Here is a 14242-nt window from a genome sequence, read left to right as displayed (position 1 = left end):
CTTTCGCACCAAAGTATTAGTTTGATAATTTCTGAAAACAGAGAGCATCTAATCAGACATTTTAAACCCCCCTATGTGTTTGATGAATGAGTTAATGCTCGTTAATGAAGATGTCGGGACCATATTCGCTGTATGGATTAAATCCTATTGTCACTTTTCCAGTCAACTCTTCATCTTTTTTGTGAACTTTGCCGTTCACCTTTCTCACTTTGTTGTGTGTTTTTCCATTCAGTGTTCATCTCAAAATTCAGATCCTGTCAGATGGGGAAAAGCACGGCAGGGACTCCAGAGTGGAGCTTAAAGGAGTGGAGGAATATGAACCACCAGGGAAGACGGAGATCAAGACACAAAAGGCCCACAGAGACTGCTGAGAGAACGAGAGAAGGGGAGGAAGGAGAGGACGGCGAGAGGAAAGGTAAAGCCTTTTTGGATGAGGACGGAGACCTGGACATCACACACGGTAGGGAAACACTCTGTTCGTTACGTTAAACAGGCGGGGGTGGGGGTGTGCACGCTAGGTTTGTTTATGCCTGTTTTTTATTTGTTTAGTCAGTCTTTGTGACAAGCTGTCATTTTAGTTTTGGTCATAACTTTTTTTAGTTTAGTCAAGTTTCAGTCGTTAAAAGTCGAGCATTTTATCTTATTTAAGTCAGAATTATCCACGACTATTTTAGTCTAGTTTTAGTCCACGGAGATTGTATTTTAGTCTCTCTGTAGTCATGCAATTCTATTTAATCCAGTCAATTATATTATTAGTGCTATAAGTCACATCCTACAAATATTATGTGATATGTACTAGATATATTGGGTGTGTGGCACGAGGTGAACCGCAGCACTCCAGCTGCCAGACCCTCAGCCTCCCCCAGCCACGTCCCCCCCCCCCCCCCACCAGCTTCCCCATTCTATACGTCCACTCTGTAAAGTGTAAACATGATTTGGTTATTGGTGTATTCACGATGCACGGCCTTTCAGTCCCAGACTGAGCCACTCCTGTGCGGTCTGCCTCCACCCACCTCGGTCCAGAGCTCCAGTTGATCCGACCCATCTGCTTGTGCTGCAGGACACTGGCACCTGGCTGGAGGAGTGGCGCCACGTAGTGCCTATCCCACAATATGGCATTCATGTTTGTTCAAAGGAACATTCTGGTTTCATGCTAATTGAATGTGACCAGTTTAAAGTGTCCCATATTATGAAAAGAAATCACTTTTTCTGTGATTTGGGGTGTTATTTTGTGTCTCTGGTGCTTCACCAGTGCATACACACTTGGAAAAAAACACCATGCTGTTTTGAGTCCATTGTGTTGCCTCGATGCTGTATTTTATGATCTTTAGGATCTAGTTGGCTAGTTTAGAGTTGTAGTCCTGGGATTTTAATGTGGCCATACCAGTACATCCCACCGAGGAGCCACACACTTCCAGACATGTCTCATGATGTAGGAGACTAAAACAAGACAACTACACAAAACTTTATTAGAAACCGCAAGCTCAGTCTCATTCGTCCCCATTGGGACCAAAGGTATCCGTAGTGTCCCCCTCCCTTTGAAGAAGATTCTGTCTTTATTTCCCCCTCTCTGACGTCTTTACTGTCTCCACACCCATGCACTGGGTCACTCAAGTATTCTTCTCAATGATGAACAGAACACTTACGTTCACCGATTCTTGTTTGTTCCCCAACATAAAACATGGGGGTCTACCCGTTATGCATGGGCGTAACAGGTAGCCCCCATATTTTATAATATATACAGGGATTCTGCCTCTAACATTGATAGAACTCCAACTTTGGATAGGTGGAAAAATATCGTGGCTGCAGCAACCTGCTGTGGACACAATAGTGATTATTACCTGCTATGAATTTGGTAACGCATTGGCAACATGTATTCATTCATCTATTTACACATCCAGCAGACAGAGCTGAGGGGACTGTTCATTTACTTTTTAATATAAATATAAAATATTGATGCTTCTGTCCCACTCACTGTAAACCCCCCACCACCATGCATACAGAGCCATTCCATTGCCCTCCACCTGGAATGTCAGGGAACTATATGTAACAATATATGCTAATATAGATACATACATTCAGGATGTTCACCATTTACATGTAAGTAAAGATAAGATGAACAATTAATATTTAGCTATATTTAGTACTTTTTGATTTTTTCTTTAGTTTCCTTTTAAGCCATAAAAGACATTTTGGTTGGTTTATTTAGTTTTTACATAATGCAGTAATTCTCAACTGCTGGGTCCGCGACCCAAAAGTGGGTCGATGGACCCCCCCCCCCGCGTGTTAGCTATCTGGCTAAACTAAGAACAAAGCTATTAGATATGGAGATTATGTGACTTGACTTATAGAGTCATAATAATTCATTTATTTTACAAAGACACTAATTCCATGATGTAAAAAGCTTCAGGATGGCCTCATCACTGTTCTCAACAAATCAAAAAAGATCAGTTAAATAGAAAGTCTGCAGCGTATTGATCGGAGATATTAATATGACCCAAATATGACCACTCAGTGTTTTCCAGGAACCGTGGCGTTGGGTGAAAGTGATGCACGGTGATTTGGAGACCTCGTTTTCTCATTCCTCAACTTCCTGTGGAGCCAACAGGAAGTGTGCCGTTGTTATGATGTCCGACAGCTGCAGCGGCTCGGCACTTAGTAACTGGGAGGGGGGGTGGGGGGTGGGGGTATCCATAAAGCCGCCGCTACCATACAACATCGGGCCACGATTAAAAAAGTTTCTATAATTTTTTTTTCAACCACATAAAAAAAAGTAAAGTGATCGTTCCCCCTCCTCTTCCAGAAAGTTAAGAGAGGATCATCCACTACTTTTATTGAAATTCAATCTTATTGCATTTGAAAACATTTTTTATAAAAAAAACGTTGCAAAAATTGCCAGACATTTGTAAAAAGCTTCAAAACCTCAAAATGTGGAAAGTATCACCCAAGATAGAGAAGAAGAAACAAAAGTGTCAAAAAAAACAAGACCAATAACTCCTCTCAAGAAAATTAAAATTCGATCCAGAAAAACTAAAAGTTAGCGGTCAATGGGAACTAGTATTAATAGCTGATGTCATAGACTGTTTATACAGTCTACAGCTAATATTTTCTTAACAATTTGCTATAAAACTGTATATATTTCATGTTTATTGGGAAAAACCTAGCGATTCTGTGTCGAATCAGACATTCAATCTATCTACACCACACACATACCGCCCCCACACCACACCACCCCCACAGTCCCAGTCCATGTGTTTCTCTAGTGTGTTCCTTCTGGTTCAGAGGGCGAGGGAAACACCCGTGATCCTATCTGCCCACTGCAGTCCCACTCATTTCTCTGACTATTACGTATGGACATGAAGGCCCTGAGAGCTGACTGGCCAAGAACAACCCATTTACTGCAATGGACTACTGTGGGTGTGTGTGGGGGGAGGGGGGGATCAGACGTTCCCATCCCCCCCCCCCCCCGCCCCCCTCTCTGTGAGCGCTCATCATCTTTACCTCCAGCTCCATCTGTTTTCCTCCTCCCAACTACAGTTCCTCTAGTTCCCTCCACTGATTTGGAGCATCTCTACTGGTCACACGAAGCAATATTATTTATTTGTTTATTAATACTAGTTAATGCTACTAGTTTTTGCATAATGTGTATACAAGCTACTTCTTATATATAGTTGCTCTTAGTACTGTGCACCAGGTCCGGGGGGGACCAGGTGTACTACCTATACTTTATATTCTTATATTTTATATTCTTATATTTCGTTCCACTGTAAAGGTTTTGCTTCAGTCTTGTTGCACAGGTACTGCACTTGTGTATAATGACAATAAAGGCTTTCTCTCTTCTCTCTATCCTCTTTCTCTTCTCGTCTCTTCTTGTCTCTACTCTTCTCTTCTCTTCTCTTTTCTCACCAGTTACAGATTTTCTGGCTGATATCAGACTTTTTGTTTGTAGTTTCTCTCATTTACTAAGCACCACTTACTGGACCTGAGTGAGAGAGTGACGCTGATTACTGCCAGAGGGAGTAGTGACTCTAGAGAAGTCAACCCCTCTCCTTGAGTTTGTTTTTTTATGGAGAAAGAGAACCTGGAGATGAGTCGGGGGGAAATGCAACGCCAAGCCACAGTCGAGAGACTGAGTCGCCGCAATGGCTAAGGGTGGCTAAGCGTAGACTCAGAGGGTCTGGGGGGTACGCCATGGATTCTACTCACCACCCCTAAAAGGCCTTTAGCTTAGCTCTCACAGTGTTGCGGTCTTCCTCTTTGTTTGGGTCCCCCCCTTTTGTGATCTTATTTCTTGGGTCCTTTGTCCTCTTACCCCAAGTTCTTCACATGGGCTAAGGGCTTAATCAGTTTCACAGGATAGTGGAAGAAGTCCAGAAGTGTGTCTTGGGGGCGTCTAGGTTCTCATAATGTTTGAGACTGCTCATTTGTCCTCCCAGTTCCCACCTGTAATCATCCTCTATTCTGGGTGTTGACAGGGCATCATTATGTCCAAAGACGGTTAGTGAGCAGTTCATAATGGGAGCTTCTCAGCTATTCTATATGACCAGGAACTCAATTACTGTCTGTGTTGTTATAAATGGTGCGTTCACACACCCTGCGTTTTCTGCACATTCAGCGGCGGGATTACTTCTTACAGTCCAATGCAAAGCTTGAGTTGTGCATTTTGTGATCAAACTGGGGGTTGTTGCCAGACTTAAAGCAGCAATCCTTACAGCAGGTTTCAGCTCTGCTAGTTGAATGTTTTATTCCACTGAAATTAAGTGAAATCAATCTAACAGCAGTGCATTGTAAACATGTATTAAGAAAATTTAATACTAAAGCCCTGGTATGGTCGTTCAAGCTCTGTGGCCACCATGTGAATGGCACTTTCATCATTGAAGAATACATGAAGAATACACAGTGTGTGTGTGGGACCAAAAATAGAGGCGTGGAACGATGTGTCACATTCTCCCTCCCATCCGTAAAATAGAGACGCTGGTCAGGTGTCTTTGTTTTTGTTATGCGCTAAAGGTCTCCCTTAGCGCTTATTTAAATGGCTTGGTCACAGGGTGGGGGAAAAATCCAATCGTATTGCAAGTTTTCTGTGGTAATACTGTATCGAGACACAGAAACCAAGCATCAATCTCTTATTATTTGTGCTACAATCCCATGTTGCAACAATAAATTAAAGTGAGATAAACAAATCTTTATAGATAAAACAGATGTGACTAAGATTCCTTAAGGGACGTCATTTGAAATTGGGAAAAATTAAAGTTGGAAAAGGTAATGAATTGCAATATGTTTAAAATCACAATTTACCGCATCGTGGCATAAGTATCATGATGGTATCGTATCGGGAGGGCCTCTGGTGATTCCCCCCCCACCCAACGGGTTGGATTGTACTTACTCATTTTATAAAAAAAAAAGAATCATGCATTTTCTGAACCATTCTAGGACCCCAGGGTGACATACATGAGGAAGCATAATCCAAGAAAATATCACCTGTGGTCAAAACTGTGGAATAGATCGTACCATCCAGTCTGATTTCCCAGTATCGCATCCACTGTCTAGACTGATCTCTGACGTAATGCTCTCTCCGTGCGATGGGAAAAGGGAAGAGGCATCGTATACGCCTAATAGAATGAAACAACAAAGGCCATTTGGATCCCCGAATCTTCTCCCAGACTCTAATAATTCATAAACGGCCAAAACACACAGAGTCCTCTTCACAAGACACTGGTGGGGTCTCCTGAAGTCCAGGTTCTCAGGAACATGATGAACTCTGATAATATTATGAACCTCTCGCCCTGCATGACGCCCCACGTCACTGGCTCCAGCCGAGCCGGTTTTCACATCAGGGCGGGGTGAGGACAGACCAGGCCTGTGTGTAGTGCTTTATAACAAACAGAGTGTAAATTGTATTTCCCCAATCAAAAAGTATACATTAAGATATCAATTACTTCTGCATGGGTATACTTGGGCTCATAGCTGTCCCTAAGAACATAACAAGTGTTGCACTGTGACTAGTTGCTCTATCTACTGTATAGAGGTTATAGTGAAGCCACAAATAAACGATGGGAAAAACTGGGCCTTTAATAAAGGACACTTTGTAGACGGAAAAGGGGGGCAGCAAAAAGGGCCACAGGTCGGATTTGGACACTGAGCCTTGGTAATGGTCTCCGGGCGCCCCGAAATGCCTAGGACGTGGTGTCATCGGCTTGATGAGGTGTGGCAGGAGGTTAGTCTCTGGCGTACCATATTGAAAGGCCACAACTTTTTTATTTTTTTTATTTTATGAGGGCTTTTCCCCTTTATTACAGTTGATAGGCATAAAGGGGGAAGAGAGGGATGACAGCAGCTAGTGGCTGTAGGTCGGATTTGAACTTGGGCTGCTGCAGACCCCAACACGGGGCGCACGCTCTTCTGGGTGAGCCCCGAAAGGGACCAGCTCCAGTGTTGGTGGTGGTGTGAGGGGGGCCGACAGGTGACCCCTGTCGGGGCTTTATGCCCTGGGCCCATTGCTCTGGGCTCCATAAACAAGTGTTTGACCCTCATGCTGATTTACATATTCTCTATTCTTCTACCACCCAGCACATACATCAGACTAGAACATAACCATCCTGTTTTCCTCTGTTATTTCGTTCCTAGGGCTTCCCCTTTAAATCCAGCACCACTGCTCTGTTTGGTTATTTGTACAGTGATCTGGTTTTCTAATTTTCTTCTTCTTATTATTAGTTTGTTTATGCTTTTCAAGTCAAGTTAATTAGAGCTTTATTATAGTGTTGATGCGGGTGTCGCGTCACCGGAGTCCCATGCCGTTGTTCTTCATTGGCCAGAGTCTACAGAGCTACCACTGTGCTGCTCTTTCATTTGGCTCCCCCCCCCACCCCCCCCCGGATTTGTTTTTGGGACTCCTGCTAAAAACCAGCTTACTCAACACCATTTAATGACAGGCTACTGGGTCCACAAGCTCACACACCGCAACAGCGTGGATTTCCATTGATGTAGAGAGGTTCTAGTGAGTACTACTGTCTCAGGATCCATTTATTGGGTCTTTCTCACCTCTGCCGAGGAGGTTATGTTTGCGGTTTGGTTTGTTTGTCAGCAGATAACAGCAAAACTTTGGGCCCAAATTTCATGAAACTTACATGTTTCAAAAAAATGTTGGATGGGATCCAATCACGGAGCGGAAAAAACAATTCTTTTTCACTTTTGTTAATATTGCGAGACATGGCATTTGGCATTGGCCATGTAAAATCCATAGATGGTACTAAAGTTCAGTAGTGACACAACATAGCCAGTTGTAGAATTACATGTCACGTTGATGCTAAGATGCCTGAAATACTCCCATTTCTTTGCGTGTCTTCTCTCTGTTTTCTAGCTTCTTGCTTCTAGCTCTCACTACTGTACCGGTGGTCTATCCATCCATCCAGCCATCTTCATCCTCTTATCCATATCGGTAGCGGGCCTGCATCTCCAGTGGGACCCCAAACTTCCCTTCTCCCGAGCCACATCAACCAGTTCAAACTGCGGGATCCCGAGGTGTTCCCAGGCCAGGTTGAGATATGATCCCTCCACCTATCCTGGTCTTCCCCGAGGCCTCCTCCCAGCTGGACGACCTGGAACGCAGGAGGCATGTGTACCGGTGGTCCTTCCAGCAAAACCCGCACAGTCACCCGTGTTGCTGGTAGGTTTTTTGGTATTTCCAAGACGCCTAGTTCCAGGAAGGCACTAATATTGTGTTGCTAGTACCAGTTGCAACAATTATTAGTTAACACTAAGTTGTAAACACCTCAGAAATAATTATTAAAAACTTGGATTTACCAAAAAATGTCTCCAGCACTGGGGATATCCCCATATCAATTGCCGGAAGAGATGTCCAATCGCAACGTTATTTGTACATAGAGCCATGCACTCTAGGAATACCCGCCCCTGCCTGATGGAGTCTAGACACTGGTGAGGTGATAAAGGAAGACTGAAAATCTGGGTGGATGTGATGTGAAGCGGGTGTTCTGATAATGGGGATCCTGGTGCGGGATTGATGAGAACGTGGAGGACAGTTGCATCAATCAGGTGAAATGACAACGACAGACAGAGAGTAGAAGAAATGTATTTCATATTTTTCTTTTGAAATCTGTTGCATGTGTGTGTGCTGCTGTGCATCCCAGTGTGTGTACAGCATAGTGCGTTAGGCCCCGTGCACTAGCCTAGGCCTAGCCAAATAACTACAATGAAATGCTGCGTACTGACTAAACTGGTCAACGACCCTTGCTTCGGCTTTAGCGCTGCGCCGGGTGCGATGGTGGCCATTAAATGTGAATGCAAAACGTGATAGCTCATGGAGATTGGGGCCAATCTGGTTGTTTAACGGAAAAGGAATGCCCACATTCAGCTGATTAGGTTCGGAGAGAGAGAATGGAAGTCGGATAAGTCCTCCTGAATAATTACGCTTTCAGTGTACATATTGAGGCAGATTCACATTTGTTGCTGTTTCAGAAAAGTCACAAACAGGCAGTTCTCCATGTACAGCATTGGACAGACATTAAGACATCCTCATTGTGTGTGTAATGGTCTGAAATCAAAATGACTTGGCTAAACATGACAGCATGTTCTCCCCTTTATATAGAGTTATTTGCTTCATTCAAGAGCACCACCACATAGCATTCCTCAAATGACGATGACATGATATGGAGTACCCATGACCACTGTGGCAAAAACATCCTCACATTCCACACCAGAACCGGATGGAGTGCATGGTATATATCCAAAACCAGTTCCGAATATTACGTTGTTTGTTGTGCTTTTGCTTAGCGTGGCTCTACAAACAGGAGTCACAATGGTCCACCTACAGTACTCGGTGTGGTTCCAGGATTTTTTCCACCACTCTTGTATGTTGTGTTTCAAACTGTGTGAAACCTTGCAGGACAGTTATATTAACAGTTCAATCCATACCTGCAGAAGACTGTTCATATCACTGAGCTACGGTCACTTGGATCTGTTTTTTTCTGAAGAGCTTCCAACACACACTGATGATTGTTAACTGCAGCCACACACTGCAGTGTGTGTAGTTTCCCTCGGAGGGCCCTGACCACATTCCTGTTTTTGTTGCACTCTTAGCCATAGTCCGTTATCGTGGGCTCTGGACAACAACCCCAGCAAAGACCTAGGGGGGTTTTGACAGTGTTACAGAGAATATGATTGGGGAACATGGTTCTGGTTAATCAGACAATGTTCACTCAAGACAAGAAGCAGTTTGATTTTTTTTTTTTTTCCTAAAAATAAGTGTTCAAATATCACACGGTATTGTGAGGTGCCTGGTTTACACCTGTAAAAAAGGTTTCCAATTTAAAAATTGCCCTTCCACAGGATGATTCTCAATGATTTTTTAAAAAAACTGGTTTCTTCTGCACAGCTAAACAAAATGCTGATCCCACGCCTCCAGTCGTCCCCACCCGTGATTCTTTTCCTTTGTCCGAGGCCTGCACTACAAATTTTGGTGGTGGCTTCCTCTGCACTTCCTCACGTCAACCTTATGAGTCAAGTATACTATCCGTGGCCATCCTGAGCTGTGGAAGGAGGGGGGTGGTCTAGTTCAAACACAAAAATCCACCAAACCATTAAGTAATAACTGTTGAGACATCCACATCTAGCATTACAACCAAATAAAATGACAAACATTAATCAACTCAACCTGGAATACTAACAAAACATGCAATGTTGGAAAATAAAAAGTCACATACTGACGTCAAACTCAAACGTTGTAGACCTTAAGGCTTTATTTCCAACCCAGACTATTTCTGTTGTTCTAAGTGACTGATGGGAACAATAATCTTTGACATTGGTCAGTATTAAGCGAGATCTCTGTCAGTGGCAGCAGTGAAACAAGCTACATGTAATTAACAGGTTTTGTCAGCTTGTATTTACCTTCACAAAAGTGCTGTTGTCCACTGACAGATTCAGATTAATATTCTAAGTGTCTGACAACATTATGGAAGGATTTCTAAAAGATTAGACCTTAAAACTTCTTTAAGACCTTTCTTTTTAAACCAGAAACAGCTCTTAAGGTCACTGTGCTAAACCCCCAGCCTCCATTTAAACAAAGAAAAAAACAATACTTTAGCCGTGTCTAAGCCAACATATTTCACATGTTAATCCTGTACTATGTGTTTATTTCACCAAAACTAGAGTTGTGATGTTGAAAAGTGAACGAACTGACCCACTAGGCTTTTCATAGTTTTATTTTGTTTCTTGTCGACTTGAATATAGTGGTATTTTACCGATGCTTAAAATACAGTTTATTTTCAGTCTGGTGGTTTAGGAAATGCAATTTGCAGATGTTTATGTTAAAAAGGATCTTACTCTTTACAAAAGGTTGACTTTCCTTAGAATTCCTTTCCACAATGTTGTAGAGACTTAGAATATTAATCGGCCTTCAGTGCAAAACAGCACTTTTGAGAAGGTACAGTACAATGTTGACTTTGTCCTATTACCTTAACTTGTAGCTTGTTTCTCCAATGTAGCTCAACAAGGTATATTGTTCACATCACTTAGACACAAAAATGGGACAATAAGCTAGGTGGAAAAAACCTAGGAAGTTGAAGTAGATTAATGTTTTTTTTATATTAAATAAACATAACTAAAATTCCCCCTTCCTGGGCGGGAGGCTGGGATTGGAACCCCTGTACCAATTCTGAAAGCCATAAAGTAAAAAAGGGAGGAAACTGTAGAGGCGGGAAAGACTATAGACAATAATCTTCTGACTTAGTTTATTTATTTCTGTTACCAACCTATCTCCTTAATTTAGGTTTGAGGCCCTTTTTGATTTGTATTTTTTTATGGCTTAATCAATCATCCGTTTCCTTCCCTGGCCACTCCTCTCTCCTCCCCTCCTCTGCTTTTGACCGCGGCATAAACCTGGTTTTAGAACTTAAAGGTCGTTGAAGTTATGAAGAGAGATATGATAAAGTTTCCTCTACCAAGGTAGAACCATGTTTATAAAAAATAGGGAAAAAGAACGCCTGGGAAATATTTTCTAATTCTAAGATACATTTAACGTATATAGAGCTTTCAGCCCATATGTAAAAGTTGGCTGTAGTTTGTGATCCTCATGTGTGTTTAGTGTCTCTAGTGTGTGTGTGTCTCAGTGTGTGTGTTGGGTGTGCTGCAGCTGTGTGTTGTCCTCAGTGTGTGTTTGTGTGTCTCTAGTGAGTGGTGTCCAGTGTGTGTGTTCCAATTCTCCTTAGGTGTGCGTGGTCCGGTGGTGTGTTTTAGTGTATGTGTGTCTCAGGTGTGTTTTTGGTGAGTGTGTGTCTCAGTGTGTGGTGATCTTATTGTGTTCTGGTCTCAGGTGTGGTTCTCTGTGTGGTGTTGTCTCACTTGTGTGTGTGTCGCTGTGTTGTTTTGTGGTCCTGTGTGGTCTCATTGTATGTGTCTCAGTGTGTTGTCGTTAGTTGTGTGTGTGTGTGTCTAGTGCTCTGTGTGTGTGTTTTTTTAGTGTCTGTGTCTCTGTGTTTCACTGTGTGTTGTCTCCAGTGTGACTGTAGTGTGTTCAGCTGTGTGTGTCTCCGTGTGTGTGGCCATCGTCTCACTGTGTCCGTGTCTCAGTGTGTGTTGTTTCAGTTCGTGTTTCTTGTCTGTGTGGGTGTTGTTTGTTCCAGTAGGAACAAGGTTTCAGATACACGCAATTAACACCTATTTGCCAAAATTCCAGGACACACACCTCTCAGCTGATTTAAATGCTGATTGTTCAGTTTGACCAACATCATGAAGGTATTTTATAGTTCCCATATTCTGCTCATGTTCAAGTGTTCTATTGTATTTTGAGGTATTTCAATAGTTTTCTCCATGGTTCATTTTCAAAAAACAACTATATTTTGTTGTATTGCACATGTGCTGTAGATCCTGTTGTTCACCCTTGTGTTTAGGTCTCTGTTTTTAGCTCCAGAGTGCAGACATCCCTCTTCCGAGTCCTATCTTTGTTGGGAGCTGCACAGGCTCAGTAGTCGGTAAATCCCTCAGCTAGATAACTCTTTTCCATCTTTGGTCAGTCCAAGGCAGCTGGGATCAGCTGGGAGACTCTTCTAGACCAGGACCACTGTAGATACCTGCACACACAGGACAGGAAGTAGAACAGGGACAGAGTAGTTCTTTTGGAGATTCTGGTCACTGTGGCTGTTGGAGCAGTGTTTTCCATTGAGAACGAGCTAGCTGCTACTTTAGCCACCTCGTCTCTAGTGCTGTAGAAGCCGTCCAGATGTTACCAGCTCACCCGGAGACGAAGACGAGAGACATACAGAAACCGGATGTCACATCAAGACACATGGATAGTTTTTTTTCCAAGTTTGTATGCGTGAACACACAAGAGACACAAATAACACCCAAAATCCCCAGAAAAAGTGATTTTTTTAATAAAATTATGGGCACTTTAAGATTATTTTGGGCATTTTTTTTAGGCCTGTATTCCACGGACAGCTGAAGACAAGAACACACACAACCACCACACCACACACACACACACACACACCCACACACACACACACACACCACACCCCCTCTCTCTTATCTCTGAGTGTGTGTATGAGAGCCGTCAGCCTCTGTGGTTTGAACTCATGTAAAGGCGTTGATTACTGGATAGAGAGCTGACTCTGCAACATTCCTCTAACGATGAGATGAAAGAGTCAAGAAGAGAGCATCTGCGCTGATGAGGGTTGGGGGGGGGGGGGAGGGGGGTGTAGACTGTGTCTGAGCTACTGACTGACAGCGGTGTCAGTGGTCCTGGACCTCGGAGCCGAATGGCTCAGTCCCAGAGCTCTCCGTCCTGCTGGTCTCTCTCATCACAGCATCCCGCAGGAGAACACCTCTTCATCAGAGAGGGGGTCCTCTACACCTTCAGCCCCCCAAGACCACACCTCCTGCCTGATCTCCAGTCTGTTGGTGGGAGAACCTGGTCCCCTGTGGAACACTCTGACCTCTGGTCCGACCAGTCCTCAGTACCTGGACCCCTGAAACAACGACTCGCTCAGCGATGTGAAGACTTCTTCTTACAGCATCCTCAACCTGACCTGGTCTGACTCCGGCTCGTACCGAGAGGAGTGCTGGACCCAGGGCAAGGTAACCCTGACAACACCATCATTATTAGAGTTTTGTCCTATAATGCATAGATCGTTATTGGAGCGAACCTGAGAAAACAGTGGACCTGCCATGTGAGGGAGCAGCTGGTAATCAGGACGTCCAGTGGCTCAAACAGGACTCTAGTTTATGAAACAGGAGACAGAGTTTTTGGGGACAGTTCGACATCAGTGATGGACAATGTTAGAGGAAATACCAAGTGACAAACACATCAGCTCTCCGTGTATCCAATGTCACAAAAACAGACTTTACGGACTACAATTGTGTGGTGATGGACGGAGCAGTGTCTTTCACGATTACAGGAGACTTGTACAGCTGGGACCACCTCTGAACAGTCTACCGCTCGGTGGGAGAGACCACTGCGTTCCGTGCACTTTCACAGACTCCACTGACGAACAGCCCCCAACTTTGGATGAAGTATAATCCCGAAACCTCTCCACAATGCACCTAGAACTCCAAAACCAGACTGATCCTCAGTGGACCAGAACTACTCGCGGTGTTTTCATCTGTAATGTTTAATCACTCAGTGTACCTTGTGAAGTCTCTAGGAGAGAGCAGCATTATGTGCTGGCGGTGTGTCCCACATTTTGGCCCCCCCGCTGTAAGCTCTCTCAGAGGGAGATGAGGTCACTCTCAGGTGCTCAGGTAGGGGAGAGGGAAAGTGGTATAGTGGTTTATCAAGTCGAACCGAACAGAGGTGACGAGTCTTTAGCGTAACGTTGGATCAGACGACTGGCAGAGTGAGCCGGGACTATGATAAGGGACCCTGGTTATCTCGACTATCTCAGTGGGGGACGCGGGGGAGTACTGGTGTGTAGTTATGCCGAGATTATCATGGTGAGTCAGTAAGAGGACAGTGCTGGTCTACGTGAGCCCTTTTGGGATCCACTCCACCTTCCTTCAAGGTGAATGCCTATTTCTTTCAGTGGAATCAGTGTATCCTCTGTGTTGATTTTGTATTGGCGACCCCCCCATGGCAAAACCTCTGCCGCCACGGTAACAGGAACGGGGCAGACGCACCAATGTAGTTGCGGTTGCACTTGGAATTTCTTGTAAAATTCATTTTGTAGACCTGTCGTAGATGTGAAATGCCATATGAAAATATGCCTCATTGTGTGTGAATAGAGGTGAATAA

General features: G+C 43.9%; 1 long non-coding RNA gene across 1 annotated transcript in view; it reads right to left on the bottom strand.

The window, feature by feature from the left end:
- LOC116705686 (uncharacterized) overlaps nucleotides 1–14242 on the bottom strand; it is a 42807-nt gene that overhangs the window by 349 nt on the left and 28216 nt on the right. The gene's annotated exons all lie outside the window — the stretch shown is intronic.

The sequence above is a fragment of the Etheostoma spectabile genome, chromosome 17 (genome assembly GCF_008692095.1).
Source record: "Etheostoma spectabile isolate EspeVRDwgs_2016 chromosome 17, UIUC_Espe_1.0, whole genome shotgun sequence".
In the NCBI taxonomy this organism is placed as follows: domain Eukaryota; kingdom Metazoa; phylum Chordata; class Actinopteri; order Perciformes; family Percidae; genus Etheostoma; species Etheostoma spectabile.
This window is presented reverse-complemented; position numbering and strand designations above follow the sequence as displayed.